Consider the following 11,266-nt stretch of genomic DNA (forward strand, 5'->3'; position numbering starts at 1 on the left):
TCCCTCTGCTGAGTGCTGTGAAGCTCCACTGGACTGTAATAGCACAGAGCATCATGCAGAAGAGGAGCACAGTCATAACAGAGGATATCACACCTGCTTTTGTTAGTTCTCTCTCTCCGTTGTTGGTACCTATCTTCCATGTTCATACGTGCACACACATAGGCATTCAAAGATCCAACCATGACTGTCAGATAACAGTCTACGAGCTCATGTTTACCTTTTCCGTGTCCTCTGTGACCATTTGTAGTGAGCGTGTATTTCTTAAAGCTGCACTAATCAATATTTTATTACCAATGGAATAAATGACTATGTGTAATGTGAAAGACGTTGCTTGCAGTAAAGAACCTACAGAGACTTATCACCTGACTCTGCAGTTTCCCTCAGCTCTAAGAAGTATTTTAATTCATTGTTGAGGTTTAACCTTTACCGTTTTAGTTCAGTCTCGCTGCTCTCATCAACGTCATGTCCAGCAGGCAGCTGGCTCTGATATTAAGCCTACTGTATGCTACATGCCCAACACCAAACAACAGACATGTTTAGAGACTAGTTGGTGAACATAGGGGAGCATTTAGCAGCTAAATTCGATCATTATAAGCACCTGGGCTTCCCTGGTGGTCATAGTGTTGTGCAGCCCCAACCTAACAAACTGTGATGCACTGTGTATTCTGACACCTTTCTATCAGAACCAGCATTAACTTTTTCAGCAGTTTGAGCTACAGTAGCTCGTCTGTTGGATCGGACCACACGGGCCAGCCTTCACTCCCCACGTACATCAATGACTCTGTCTCCGGTTCACCATTTTTCCTTCCTTGGACCACTTTTGATAGGTACTGACCTCTGCAGACCGGGAACACCCCACAAGAGCTGCAGCTTAGGAGATGCTCTGATCCAGTCGTCTAGCCATCACAATTTGGTCCTTGTCAAAGTCGCTCAAATCCTCATTCTGCCTATTTTTCCAGCTTCTAACACATCAACTTGAGGACAAAATGTTCACTTGCTGCCTTATATATCCCACCCACTGACAGGTGCCATGATAACCAGATAATCAGTGTTATTCACTTCACCTATCAGTGTTAATATATAATGTCATGGCTGATCAGTGTATATACAGAAACATGACTACAACTGAAAGCTAATGTTGCTCCATAAGTGGTAGATGTGTAAACAGGCAACCGTTTGCTAACATTCAGGCCTGGGAGGGTTACATTAAAAATGTAATGCGATACAATTACTAATTACTAGTTTAATTTAATCAGTAACCTAATCCAGGTATCACAATATTAAAGTAACATAACTTGATTATTACTTTTGTATTACCTCAAAATAAAGGCAAGAGAAATATCAATAAGATGACGTCTGTTCAGTGAAATGTAACCTTAGAAAAGAAAATGGCCACAACAAGACAACAAAACAAGATTTTTAGCATAAACAAAATGTCTTGTTTTTCATTGAACACATTCAGGCAGTAGCCTATAGACCATTTTTACAGCTTGAAGGCAGAACTACCACTGTAATGTGATGTTTCTGCTTTAAAGGTCCAGTGAGTAACATTTAGGAGGATCTACTGGCAGAAATGTAATATAATATTCATAGGTAGGTTTTCATTAATATATATAGTATTTGTTACCTTAGAATAAGCTGTTTTCATCTCCACAAGCTGGAGGTTGCCTTCCATTGTTGTTTCTACAGTAGCCCAGAACAAACAAACCAAACCCTGGCTCTAGATAGGGCCATTTGTGTTTTTTCCACAGTGACCGTAGTTTCTCCTTCATGCTTGAAAGGGGAGCATGAAGTGAGAGATTTGCAATCTGCAACTACTACTAACTAACTACTGCTAAATGCCACAAAATCCTACACACTGGACCTTTAAAGACAAAAATAATGGCAAACATTTTCACCCAGTGAAAGCATTTATTCTCTACAGGCCATGATAATGAAATTGTAATTGTAAGAGCTGTAGTTTCACTTGGGACCGGAGTGGTGTTGTGAGACTGTTGTAACTGCGCATGTGCATGGTAGTATATTGTTCTTTATTTTCAAATGTGGATGTTTAAACTTGTTTTCCTGCCAATAATCCCAAATTTTACTAAATGGAACTGTAATCTGATTACGTCTTTTTTTTCTGTGACAGTTAACTAATGGATTACAGTTAGCTTTGTTACAGCTGTGTGTGCTTCCCTGTTCTGACTGTCCCTTTTCCTGCTCTGCTACCGCTTGCTCTGTGCAGGTGTGCTGATTGCTAAATGAGGCGCACCTGACCTGTTAATGAGGAGTTTAAAAGCTCCTCTGCCAGCACCAGAAGAGAGTGGCTTTTGGAGTGAGGACTGCTGGTGCTCCTGCGTCCCAGCGTGGGATTTTGTGTCGCTTTGTGTCTTTTGATTGTCTTCATTTAGTTAATGAATTCTGTGAATTTGGTTCTTTCTTTCTGTAGTTGTTTTGGGACAGTGATGGGGTGCTGTTCACCCTGTAGGGCCGCCAAAGGGCGGAATGTAACAAGTTTGTTTTTGTATCCTGATTATGTAACTACATGTAAACCGTTACTCCACAATCCTGCTAATATGTTTGATATGGCAATGTAGAAGATGATGATAATATGTCAATGTTGTGTTTACAGCTCGCTCTGCTGCACCAGTGGACAAAAATGATGCAGCTTTGACATCCAGTTTTGTTTTATTTACATGTGAAAAACTATGATTTTGGTTCCCCTCAAATCATCTTATTCCACGCTCTTTGATACCATGATATACACAATATATTCTGTAGTGGCTTGTTCCAACTCTTCACGGAAGCTCTCCAACAGTTACACTAATTTATATTAAAACCTGAAACACACCATACCATCAAAACAAATATTCTAAATGTCTATTGCATACTTTTAGACCCATTTTATCAAAAGTCAACATATTAAACATATTTGGTGGCTCTGGAAGTTCCTCAGGTTTTAACAATGTTTGGCTGCAGTGCCTTAGTTTGTACTGACTGCCCCACCCTGGAGGGGTATTGCACAAAACCAGGATAAGGGATTAAGCTGGGATATGTTGGTTATCCTGGCTGAATTTAACCTCAAGTCGGTTGCATGAAAGCAGGTCAAACTTATCCCGGCCAAGTTACTATGGTGATTTATTCTCTGCAGCTAGCCTGCTCCAGACCAGGCTAAGATTAATCCTAGTGATTCACCTGTATTTCCATCGTCGATCCTTTGAGGAAGTGTTTTACAGCATGTCCATGGTCTTTCTAAGTATGTTGCATCATTTTAATTATCCTGCATTAAAATATGACATATATATTGTCATTTCTCATTTCATTTAAATCTGTTGGCTGTTTGTAATTGCAACAGTCTTTTTATATTGATTCAAGTGGTAGTATTATTACTCAGGCCAAGTGTTATATTGCTATATTAATGAAGACTGCTTGTCAAAATGCCATCAGAGGTTTTATAAATATGTGTTTTATTGCAGTAATTGAGATTACAAAACACAGCTGATGAAGTTGCAAAGGTGTTTTCAATGAAATCTGTGACAAGGGCAATATAGTATATATGTATATATATATATATATATATATATATATATATATATATACATATACTATTTTGCCCTATATATATATATATATATATATATATATATATATATATATACACATCTAGTACATAGTGTTTTTTATTATTTCCCTACTCTTACTGTTTATTTATACTGTTTTCTCTCTATCCACTTTGCTGCGGTTACATTGGAATTTGAAATTATCTATCTATCTATCTATCTATCTATCTATCTATCTATCTATCTATCTATCTATCTATCTATCTATCTATCTATCTCTCTCTCTCTCTCTCTCTCTCTTCTTCATAATGGCTTGCCCCTTCTTGGAGGATGTACTGGATGAGGAAGCCCTAATCCTCAGACGAGCATTTAGGCATGAAAGAGTCTCCTGGGCAGGTCAGACCCATTGGCCGTTGGAGATGACTATCTCATTGAGAGATACAGATTCTCAGGTGATGGACTAAGATATTTATGTAGGATGCTGGGCCCAAAAATACAGCACCAGACGGCAGGAAGCCATGCTCTCACTGTACCACTGATGGTCTGTGTTACATTGAGATGTTTTGCAAGTGGGAGCTTCCTTTATTCTGTTGGGGATGCAGAGAACCTCAATAAAGGAACTATTTGCCGCACATATCCTGGCTTGGTGGGCCGCCCCCTGTGCCAGTTCTAAGGGCTTTTTTTTTAAACTGCTACAATCATACAGACATTCAACATGTCAGCAGACACCTAATCTATTCACCTCGTTTGTTCACTGTTATCTACTTTAAAGTCACTTTCCAGCCTGCAAAATGTTATTTTATTTAACTTTAACATTTTTAATGTAACTTGCTGCCAGGTCTTTTTATGGCCAGACAAGTTTGTTCTTTATTAATTGTTTGCACTTAATCATACTCTACATTTAAGTAACATGCACCTCTACTTGCCACATTTAAAGCAAAGTGTACAACAGTTGATTAGTGGACTTAAAGTAACTCCTTTAGTCCTTTAATTGCAGCCTAATTATGACAGTTCCAGTGGAGCACTGTTTATTAATTGTACAGTTTTGGACACTTAAGCATTAACCCGGTCCGCTATTGTCTGCCAGGCTTTCTCTCTTTCTTTAATTATGGCATTGGTATTGCCTTTTTTTCTTATATCTTTCACCTCTTCATAGAACTCCATCAGGAGCAGTTCAGCGGCCGTGAAATACGAAGCGCAACTCTGATCCATGTTCCCATTGGTGATTCTGTGAGCGATCGCGAGGTCTATTTCAGTATGCCGTGAGCACCCACTTATCCCGACTATCTGCACCTGGCTTAACATAGCCGCACCTTATAATCCTGGCTCGGCAAACGTGCAACCAATTAAGCCAGGATGCTCTGAGCAGGCTAGGTCAAGCCGCGCTTGTTCAATTATCCTGGATTTCTTTATTCTACTTTAGTGCAATACGCCTCAGCTCCTCTAGTAAACAAGATTATGTCTCCCAGCACAACAATGTGGCTCATTGATTTGTTTCAAACATATTTTGGACAAGAATGGTGGTCTATGTCACAGAGGAATACAGTACTCCAGGCTTTGGCTACACAAACAGTATTTGTTAGTAGGATCAGCTCATTGTTGGTTTTGGCCTCTTCAGGGATTTGTTGAAACACCACCTGACTCATCCTTGAGAAAGGTGACTTTACTTACTCACTGATGAATGTTTATTGGACATTTCAGGTCAACACATGCACCAAGGTTGTCAGCCTTCAAATGCAAATGGGAAGCATGTAATTGAAACTGTGGTTTAAGCCACTGTCTTGGTAATCCCTAATCAGTGTGTTGGACTAATTGAGGTGCTGTCGGTCAGTGGTGTAGTAGGCCTCCGTCGAGCTTAACGCTCCCCTCCTCGTCCACCCTCTACGCTCTGTCTTACAACTGCCTGAACACGTCTCCTTGAATGAAAAGTTATCCATTAGAAAAAGGAGGAATGAGTGCTTACAGCCATGCCTGCATGCAAATGTAATGTGGCCAGTGTGCTCGTCCCCTCACAGCCTCTATCTTTCATTCTCTTACACACACACACGCACACACAAATGATGGCTGATTTGTCTGAGTCAGGCCTCTGGCTCACTTGATTTTCCCGATCGATTTCTTTGAAGACAGACACTCATCCCAGATCCCTTGTACAAAAATGCCATGCCATTCCTGTTGACGTCATGCAAAAACTTTTTCAAGGGCCTTTTCATTGTGGTCCAATCAGCTGTGCATGCACAGTATCGTATGATTACTGTATATCAAATCACCAGTGTCCTCTGGTGTCGGTTTTATCGCTGTGTAAAACCAAATCACTGAGATGCTTTTGCACAGAAGTCCACCTCTTCCAGCCTCATCTACAGTAGGTTCTGAATGTTAACAATGTGCAAAATAGCTTGGGCAGCATTATTGGATCTTCTTTGTTTGAGCCAAAGCCCATGGGCCTAACACCACCCCACCCCCAGGTCCAAGCCCACCAGCCTCTCTTATCCCCCCGATCCCCGAGGCCCTCTCTGGCCCACTTCCTCTTTGCATTACCTCCATCAGGCCAGGCTGCTGACACACTTGTTTAATAATTAAGGGCACGTCCATAATTTCCTCATCCTTGTGGAAGTCCACAAATGGTCTATGTGAAACTCAGGCCAGTTAAATGTACCTCTTTCCCTCGGGGCACTGACAGCCCTACAACCCTGCAGCGATACGGAAGAGGTGATACAATCTATTAAAATGTGGTGGTTGTATGATCAGAAGAATTTATTAATTACCCACTGATCTATTTATCAGTTAATTTGATTTCCACTGATGTAGACACTCACACAATATGTACTATAGTGTCTGTGCTCCAGGGATCGTGTGTGAAGGAGATCATTGATTATAAACAAGCATCATTATGTCTGTTGGTCCACCATCCCTCCATGTGTCCTTTAAACATCCGCATGCTAACGTGCTCATAAGACACAATGATGTTTACCATGTTTTACCATCTTAGTTTAGTGTTAGCTTGCCAACATTTTCTATGTACCACTCAACATCAGTACAAATGAGTTTGGTACATGAGGTTTGCAAGTATTTGGTCATTTTTTGAAACTTTGACCGGGTGATGGAGATGATTAAACGTACAATGTGCTCTCTCACATCCAAACAATAACAAAAAAGGGGTTTGATGACGTTGTGAAGTAGAGCGGGATCATGGGAGTTGTTGTCTTCACCACCATTGCCGTCACTGCAGTCAGCTTCTCCCGGTTAGGATTCCTTCAGTGTTCATCGTTCAGGAAGGTAAACTGTTAAAAACACTGAATAAAGTAGTTCCACCTTAAAAATCAGTGTTTCTCTGATGCTGTTGGGCAGAATAGGGACGTCTCGGAGGGGCTGTGAGCCGAGCTGTGGCTAACGCTGGCTCAGCTCGTTTATCTGATAACTTAATTATCAGACTTCCAGCGAGTAAAATCTTTCATCTGGTTAAACTCACAGTTAAGAAAGCCAAGGTCTAAAAAGTGTATTGTGAAAATTTGGCTTAAAAAAGTAAATTTATGACAAACAACCACAACTCTGATGCATGCACAAAGGGGAAATGACGCTATTGATAAGCAACTGGTGAAATGCGCCATTATCTGAATAAAATTACAGATTTCATTAGGTTTGAACATTGTTAGAAACATTTGGGATAATATAAGTACACAACTCAACTAAACATCCACTCCAGTGTTTATAGACATTCTTTCTGAGGAAAAGATGAATGTGTCAAAGTGTCAATCCATCCAATAGTTGTTAAATACTTTATACTAATGAAGGTCATGGGATCAACAAAGTCTGTAGGATTCATCCTCTAGGGATCACAAATATTTGAGACACTTCAGTCTGAACCAAAGTCGTGGACCAATCAACCCACATTACCATCTCTGGACCCTCTAAAAAAAAGTAGAAATATCTCACCCTAACAGTAGATTTGTTCCTAGTTTAAGTGTAAAGTACTGAAACTTTATTTCTTGTCAATATGGACATTTTCTTTCCTATTCACTCTGTCCTGCTGTGGTGGAATCTGTTATCAATGCTCCCAGTCTGGGATATGTCCTTGTGGTATCAGGCGATGTGGATCTCAGTTTACATGCTCCTCCTGCCCAGTGTGCAGTGTCAGCGTGCTTGTCTGGGGGAGAAAATTCAAAACTTAACATCAACGAAACCGGCGCTGTGACCTTCCTGCTTCAATTACATCACCGCACAGCGCTCAAGGAGGCTGGAAAATATAAAACCACAAAAGGATATCATGACGGTCCTGCTGAGATACACACAACCTGAGTCTCGTTTGTGGTTTGTGCACGTTTGGTCTCTGTAATGCTGGAAAAAGGTTTTAGCAGTTGATACCTTTAGGGTTGGTGGGAAAAGTAATGATCTTTTAAAGGAATAGGAAATTAATTTCTTACCAAGATTATGAGAAGATTGATACCACTCTCATGTCTGCACATTAAATATGACGTTTAGCTTAGCACAAAGACTGGACACTGGGGGTAACAGATAGCCTGGCTCTGTCTAAAGAGCTTATTAACACTAATTAACATTCAGGCCAAGAAACCCCACAATTCATCATATTTACACTCCAGTTTTTGTACAGATTAAATAAATTATATACATGGGTTAATTAGTGAGCTTTAGAAGTTCTGGGAGGCTGATTTTGTTACATTTGGTGCCTGTTTCTTTAAGTCTTTAAACTAAGCTAACCGACAGCTGGCTCATATCATCAAACATATTTCCCAAAATATCTAACTATTCCATTAAATATAATACAGCCTGAAAATCCCTCATCTGAAGTCTCTCCTGCTGTACCTTATTGATTTGGTATCAAAACAAAAACTTCTTATAGAGCTTAACATATTGCAACATTTGATGTTCAGGCTAAATATTAATGACACATAAATAACTGTCACGTCTTCAAGAGAAAACACCAAAAGAGGAAAATAAAAACATGAATGGGATGTGTTTTTCCCCCGTGAGGTTACTGGACATCGTTCGACACAAACCACCGTCCATGTTGCAGTACATACAGACCCCATACAGCAGAGTCTTTACATATACACGATGATTGAGGAGCATGTCAGTTTTCCAGCCCAGGACACATTAACTGGACTGCTGGTGGAATTTACTGTAAAGGCTTGTGTGGGTCAGTTGAGAGTTGTGCACACTGCAAAAAATATCCACCTCATTGAGTCATTGTATCTCTCTAAATAATAAAAAGAAAGAAAAAGATAAATGTCCCAAATACGGTGAAATAATTTGAGTGTTAGTTAAATAAGGTGATAGTGCCTTTTTCTTTATTTCTTGTTGCGTAATATTGCCACTTGTCTCAGGAAAATGTAAATGCAAAGCCCTGCAGAGAAGTGAAATTATTTAGTCCTAATGACGTGTTTCACCGATATCAACATTTAAGTTACTGTGTAAGTTCAGAGGTGATAGAAGAAACAACAGTGTCTAACTGGTGAATAATTAGTTTTTTTACTTGAAAAAATGACTTAAACAATTATCAAAATAGTTGCAGATCCATTTTCTGTTGACCAAGTAATCAATAAATAGACTAATTGTTTCAGTTCTACTTTTAATAGTTTAATAGGAAACCACCTAACCTAAGAAAATGTTAATTTTTTGCAGTGCAGGCTGCTCCACTGGTGAGAGAGCCTGTCAAAGGCTGACAAATGGAGAGAGTGCTTTCTGCTGAGAGCCGTCCCTACAGGTTTCCCATGCAGGCAGCCGGACCAGGGCCAGGAAATTATATATATATATATATATACAGTATGTATATATATATCATCCACCATCAGAATGTTGTCATATAAACCACAGGACCTCAAAATGTAAATTCAGATTGTCCTCCTCAGTGAAACACATGAAAGTTTGAAGTTAAACCACTGCACTGTGCATAAAGGACTTCAGTCAGTTTAAGCAACCTAAAGAAAAACAGCTTTACAGATTATGGCGAGAGAAACTTAACTCATTACTCCTGTACTTAGATCACTTCACCGGCTTCCAATACAACACGGAATTGATTTCACTGTTTACAAATCACTTAATGGTCTAGCTCCTAAATACATCTCCGACCTGCTCACTGCTTACAAACCCTAAGATCATCGGACAGGGGTCTCCTAACCAAACCCATGATCCAAAGTAAACCTGGTGAAGGTGCACTCAGTCATCTCTGGAACAAACACATGATATTTACTGTGCTGTCTTTTAAAAGCAAGCTTACCTAGTGGGTATGTCTATGTTGGTGGGTGGGCAGGAGATGGATAACTATAATGTATTTAGATTTAGATTTTGCTCATATTTGTTGTGTGTGGAGCACATTGAGACACACTCACGGCTCGTGCTCGGGACAACGCAGGATGTAAACATTAATGGTGTAACTTACGCTAGCTCAACCTGCACCATGGTGGATGTAGTTTGGTAAAAAAAAAAAAATTGTTCCCACATGATACTGCTCACAAGGTCTGTGGATTATCTTGACTAACTGAGTCATGATTTCTGAAAAGAGACATTGCCGTGTGCAGTTTTTAGAATGTATTTCTTTACCACTTTGAATACCACAAGCTTAAATACCACCTGGTTTTATCTTATTCAAGAGGAGGCTCTACGGTCGATAAACAGCAACTCACACCAAAACGATCTAGATGGATAAATACTACCACATGTAAGAGGAAACATATGTATTTTTGATTTTGGAGTGAACTTTTCCCTTTAAAATTAGTGATCACAATCTGCTAGTGGTGTGTGTGTGTGTGTGTGTGTGTGTGTGTGTATAAGTAACTGATACCAATCAGAGTCTTTTAATATTGAGTGTCTACCAACAAAATCAATTATCAGTCAATTATCATTGTTTATTTTCTCCTTCATATCACAGTTGCACAACATGCTGATGCTACAGGAACATTTAAGCAATTTAAGTCAATTAGACAGCAGAATTGAATGATAATTATAGGACACTCCCTCTCCTCTAGTAATTTTCACACAGTCCCTTAAGAAAATATAAACTGCATCTCAGGCTTTTCATTGATGGTTTCACATATACAGCATGTACACACTGCATATTATAATATATTGTATAGTATATCTGTGCAGAGGGATCTGTTGTCCTCTCCAGTGTGAATGAAATACTGATGTTCAGGTACTGCAGCACCTGAGAGCTCTGGTTCGTCAATGTCACAGACGTAAAATAAATGACGCATCGTTGTTTGAACTCGTTTTGTGTTTCTTTCAGTCCACAGTCACCTCTGTGTTACTGCATACGGTCACAATCCATCTATGCCTCACAGTACAGACAGCTTACGCTTAACGGCAGCCACTGCAGCTACTGTGCCCTCTCCACATGCCCTCATAGCTGCAGTCCTCAAGGAAAGCAAGATTTCAGCAGTTTAACAGCCCGAACCCCCGCAGAGGACGGCTGTGTGGAAAAGAGAGTGAAAAATCAGGGCTTTTTCTGCTTGACCTGAACACCTGACCAGTCAAATGCTGTTTGCAGACATTTATTTGCAGATACTCAGCATATTTAAGTCAGACATTTACAGTGGATTTGAAGTCACAGAGTTTTCCCACTTTCTGGTGCTTTAAAATTAAATAAGAATTATTTTCTGCTGTTTGACTATGCAACTAAAAGGTTATTCATCTCTCTAAATTACCTCTAACTCTTTTGCTTTATCATTCATCCTCCTTCCCCACTCTTCCCCTTTCCCCTTATGATAATG

The sequence above is a fragment of the Dicentrarchus labrax genome, unplaced genomic scaffold (assembly GCF_905237075.1).
Source record: "Dicentrarchus labrax unplaced genomic scaffold, dlabrax2021, whole genome shotgun sequence".
Classification (NCBI taxonomy): Eukaryota; Metazoa; Chordata; class Actinopteri; family Moronidae; genus Dicentrarchus; species Dicentrarchus labrax.